Source organism: Pelodiscus sinensis, chromosome 6 (assembly GCF_049634645.1).
Source record: "Pelodiscus sinensis isolate JC-2024 chromosome 6, ASM4963464v1, whole genome shotgun sequence".
NCBI lineage: Eukaryota > Metazoa > Chordata > Testudines > Trionychidae > Pelodiscus > Pelodiscus sinensis.
Window position 1 is genome coordinate 60,071,512 of NC_134716.1, and position 6,017 is coordinate 60,077,528.

Here is a 6,017-nt window from a genome sequence, read left to right on the forward strand (position 1 = left end):
GACTGAAGGAGAGTCAAAGGCACAACAGACCTTGTTACCCTAACACTCATCTATTTAAAGTGAGTCTCTCCCCTGCCCCACAATGAGCATTTTCAAAATTATTCCTTCACACAAGAATGTTGAAAGGACACGTCAATTGCTCATCTAAATTGTTGAGCGGTACGCCCACAGGTAGTAGCTTTCTAGAGAAGACTGGCCAAGCTTACTGACACACCGTATTACATATGACAATCTTCAAGGGCTCAAGGCTTCAGACTCATGGGGAGGGAGGGCTCAGAGCTTCAGTCCTATGGATGTGCTTGCCTGGACCTGGGCTCTAGCTGAAGCCACAAGACACCCTTCCCCATTGGGCAGAAGCCAGAGGCAGTGGGGTTAGCTTTAAATTGTGCCCTCCAGCACAACCCCTAGCCCAGGGGAGGGCAATAAAATGGCAGTGGTTGAGCCTTACCTGTGCCTCCACAGTGGCCTCAGAACATTGTTCTCAGTTAATTGGAGCTGCAGAAAGCAGTGCAGACCAGTACACCACTTCCTGCAGCTCCCATTGGCTGGGAACTGCAATCTGCAGCCAACAGGAGCTCCAAACCACCCCATACCTGCAGAGGCACTGGTAAATACAGTGGTGGCATCCTTCCAGGGGCTGAGGAACTAGATCTGGCCTGTGACATGGTATTTGCCAGCAGTGCCCTAGCCCCATCACCCTGTCATAGAGCAGATGCCCCGAAGTCCCATCCACCCACACACTCTGACAGGGTGAGAATGTAGGGCATGGAAGGCTTCACAAGTCACACTAACTCTAAAAGAGCTGCATGTGACGTTTAAGTCACATTTTGACAAGGCCTGTTCTAGACAGTGTCATATGTACAAATCCCAAGCTATCATTTTAAAGGTTTTTAGTACTGCTTGCAGAGTAACTGGCTCTCTTGACAATACTGTAGCCAATCTTGTTCATTTGTTACACTGACTACAAGAGAGGATCTTCCATAACTTGGGGATGTATAAAAGACATGCATGCACCTCTTGAGAAATAAAAGCTCAAATCCTAAATAAAATTGGCTAAATCCATATTACTGTCTCCTGTAAGGCAAAGGCTATTGTTGATACATAATCAAAAGAGGTATCTAAGATGGTTTTCTTCCAAGACATCTGATTGCTACTATAATTAGATAGTGGAGGATGAGACAGGGAAATTCGCAACAGGTTGTCTTGTTATTTGTAGAGATTATAATTCTCACACATGCCAGAATATAGAAGAATTTTCCTTCAGAAGTGCTGTTCTTAGCAGTGCTGTGCCTAATTATTAAGAGAGAGAGAGGCAGAAGATTGGCTGAGGCTGTTATGAAAGGTGTTATTGAAAACAAATACATTTGAAAGGATTATACCAACCTGGGAGGGGTTGCAAGTGCTTTGAAGGATAGGGCCATAATTCAAAATGATCTGGACAAACCCAAGAAATGGTCTGAGGTAAATAAGTTGAAGTTCAATAAGGACAAAAGTGAAGTATTCCACTTAGGAAGCAACAATCAGTTTCACACCTATAGAATGAGAAGTGACTGTCTACGAAGGACTACAGTAGAAAGGGATCTAGATAAATATGAGTCAACAGTATAACCCCTTTTTTTGGCAACACAAAGCCAACATCATTCTGAGATGCATTTACAGGAGTGTTATTAGCAAGACACGGAAGGGATTCTTCTGTTCTCCTCTGCACTAATTAGGCTACAACTCGAGTATTGTATCCAGTTCTGGGCATCACATTTCAGAAAGATGTGGAGAAATTGGAGAAGGTTCAGAGAAGAGCAATACAAATGATTAAAGATCTAGAAAATATGACCTCTAAGGGAACACTGAAAGAATTAGGTTTGCTTAGTTTGGAAAAGAAAAGATTGAGAGGACATGATAACAGCTTTGAAGTAGCTAAGAGAGTGTTACAAGAAAGAGGGAGAAAAAATATTTTCGTTAACCTCTTATGATAGGTCAAGAAGCAATGGGCTTAAATTGCAGCAAGGGAGAGTGAGGTTGGACATTAGGAAAAACTTTCTAATTGTTAAGATATGTCTACACTGCGGTGCTATTTCAGGATACTTCTGGTATCCCAAAATAGCATTTTCCGAATCTTGACAACACGCCCATTATTTCAAAATATCATAGAAATAACAGGCACTCTATGCCAATGCCCTGGTAAAACTCGTTCTAAGAGGATAAATGGACTTGTCCGAATAGCTGTTCATTTCAAAATGTGGCACTATCAAAACAAGGTATGCATTTTGCATAGCTCAAATTGTGCAGCTTATTTCGAACTAGTGATGCAGTATAGACGAACCCTTAGAATGGTTAAGCACAGGAATAAATTGCCCAGGGATGTTGTAGAATCTCCATCATTGGAGATATTTAATAGCAGGTTAAATAAGCATCTATCAGGGATGATCTAGATTGTGCTTTGTCCTGCCATAAGTACAGGGGACTGGACTCAATGACCTCTCTAGATTCTTTCGAGTTCTAGTGTTCTATGATTCTATAAAAGATTTAAAGCTGTCAGCTAGCTATACTGATGGGCAACTACTTGATTGCATACTCAATTGTGCACTAAAATTAGGCATGCAATTGCACATGTACTTGGGCATGGATCTGGGGCATCACCCAAAGAATTTGCCTCAGTAAATCAAACAAGCGAGTATTTTTAGCCATCATGGCCCAATTACCATCTCAAACTCAGCAACCAGTTTCATTCAGAATGAGAGAAAAAAAATGTCAGGCCCTCTTTCTATATTATAAAGATCTAAAAAAGAATAAATCAATCCCTGACCACTAACCCCCAAAACTCCACCTTCCACCCTTGGTAGATAGATCTCTAGAGCCCCACAAATCTATAGATATCCAATTATATTGGCAGGTATCCATTTCCTCAGATGTCATTGCGGACATCCATAGCTCATATTTGTGGATGCACATTCAGATACAGGGCTCTATAGATCTCCTCCATAACAGCATTTCTACTTCTATAAATACTTTACATGCAGCATGCCTGTGATCTGAATTAAAAAATAAAAGGTCTGCTACTTAAAAACACAGAACAGTGATCTCCCTTAATATTTGCTCATAATGCCATAATAAAATGCTGTTACTGAGGCAAAACTGTTTTATTCCTCATCTATAATAATCAGAGGCAAATTTGGATAATATTAAGATAAACATTTCCATTCACCTAAAGCAAAGAGGCAAGTTTAACAGTGACCACAACACAGAAAACAAACAGGAATATATTAGTACTATGTTAGTGTCATTTGTGTTGTGGTTCTGTCAGAGGAAAGCAGAGCATAACATGGCGCAATTAGAAATTATGTTTTAGATGACCTGTACACGGATTGATTTCAAGAACTTGTGCTTCTAAATAATTTGCTTCCTAAGCATTTATTTCTGAGGATTGCATCCATGTCCTATATTCTATAGTTAATTCATCAGCCAAAGTACAATCAACACTGGAGACCATTAGATAGCAATAAAGAATTTATTTTCATGGTGACACCTTACATTTGCATACTTAAATTTATACATAATGTTATCTGCCTTCCATTTAATTAACTCATTTCTGCTGGCATATTTCAAATACAACTGGCCTCATTTTCTTTTTCTGAAAACTTGAGAAATGTGTACTCATGGTTTTAGACCTGACACTTTTTGAGAGATAAAGTAATGTTGTTCTCCTCAATGTTCCTAGATTAGTACAGACATTTTTATAAAAATCTAAACACTGTTGTGTACGTTAGTAATTGGGTTGTTTGTGGATTTATTTTTATGAGGCAGACACATTTAAGCAAGTTTGTTCCAATTTGCCTTAAATAATGATGCAGCCCTTTTATTCCTGTATTAATTGGGACTTGATACAGGGCAATCAGTCCCATCAATGGATCAGATTTTCAGCTGGTGAAACTCACTGTAGCTTCACTGATTTGAAAGAATCATGAAATTCTAGCTCTCTCTCCAGGCTCTGATCTCTGTTCTTCGCAGATGCTATATAGATCCATACATACATCATAGAGTCAATTTAATGACAGTAAGATTATTCACAGGCTTAAAGTTAAGCACTTAATTGAATTGGGGCCAGGGTAATCTGGAGAATCTAAACCTCCTTGAATTTGTAACTACAAAAACAATTACTTCTTAAAACATTCAGAGCAAAGCCACTAGAAACACCCTGCTCTTGCATGTGTTTTGGAGGCTCAGTATCCCAGGGTTTCCAAAAATAGAGAAGATATCAGGTTGGGGGATCAGCCAGGAAATGTATCAATACAAAACAAATCAGTATCAATATCAGCAAATACATCAACAAAAGGTTGGTTAAAAAGGTTCTAAAACATGCACAAAGTCAACACAGACTAAAAAGAAAAAGATAAATTTTCTTTCCTCTACAGAAAATCACAATCTTAGTATCCATTATGGATTTTCCACAACGTTCCTTAATAAGCCCAGAAGCAGGAATTGGCCTCAGTCTAAGAATGAGTAAAGTAATTAATCAGACTCACTAGTGCTGTTAGAATTCCAGTCTTAAATCCTACCTACTGCATAATACAATCAGTCAATCAAGTATTATTGCATACACAACTTGTCTTCACAGACATATATAATCAAGTAACAGTAATAGAGAGATTAATGAGCCAAAAACAGATGCAAATCTCCCCATTAAATGCAGCAGAAAAAATCCCCAAAAACTCTATTTATGTCAATATCTAATTAAGTTTGCACAATATGCAAACTGAACACTCTCTCAAAAAGGAATGTCAGTACAATCTGATGCCAGCAACCAACTTTTCTACTTTTTGGAAAACAAATTAATGAGCTAAGACAAGATTTGTTCTCTAAACTCTCTCTCTCTCAAATACAAGTAAAACCTGTATGTTGAATCCTGCAATAGCTAAGGGTTTCCATTTTCCCTGCATGGGCATATTCTCTCATTCACATGGGTATCCTTTAATCTGCCAATTAAAATTGCAGCCTTCATTGCTTGAAATCACAATAAAATACAGGATTTTCTGCATATGACTTTAACCTTTTCCTAAAATATTTTCTTTGGTTAAAAAAAAAAAAGTGATGGGGGAAAAAGGTGATGGGGCGGAGGAGGGATCAAGATATCCTGGGCTCACAGCTTAAGTTACATCATAGCCCCTCATTACTCTGTTCATATAGACAAAGGCTTAAAGATGGCAAAGAGTAATACCTCTTCCCCCAGACTAAGGATGCACCTGGTGCAGAAGGTCTCCCTAACCAGCATAAAGTTGATAATTATTTTACCTAGCCTAGAGGCAGGCTGAGGACATGGCCAGAATGCACGGCTTTGTCTAGCTTACAATTTCTACAGATCCTAGAGATCAGAGTAAATTAGTGTATGGCTCCACTGCCAATAAAAACTCACAGCTGACTAGTGGCTGTTAATTCTGGTGTAAATATTCAGGCTGTAGCCAGAGCTCTGGGACCTTCCCACCTTGCAGCCTCACACTCCAGCCTTAGCCTGAATGTCTACGATGCAGTTAAGCAGCCCTTTAAGCCTGAATCAGCTGGCACAGGTCAGCCATAGGCTTATTAATTGCAGTGTAGATCTACTCTCAGGGTATGTCTACACTTGTTCCCTAGTTCAACCAAAAGATGAGGAGTAACGTCAGTTCGAACCAAGGGGTTTGAGTCGAATGCGTTCCGGAGCGCCCTTCCTTGTTCGAATCAGCTGTTGAGCGGAATAACGCGCGGGCAAGATTATGCTAATGAAGTGTGGGATATTTAAATCCCTGCTTCATTAACAATTTTGGTCAGCTACATTTGCATCCCTAGCTCGAACTAGGGAGCAAGTGCAGACGTACCCTTAGAGTCCCTGAGTCTTCATTCGAAATCTTGGGAGTTGGGTAGGTGCAAACCTATCAACTTCTAAAGGCTCTTCCCCTCAGCCTTTTAGCAGAGTCCACTGGTTCCAAATGACTACAGGGGACAACTAATGAAAAACAAGATTAGGAGTGCAAATCATAGGTTCAAAA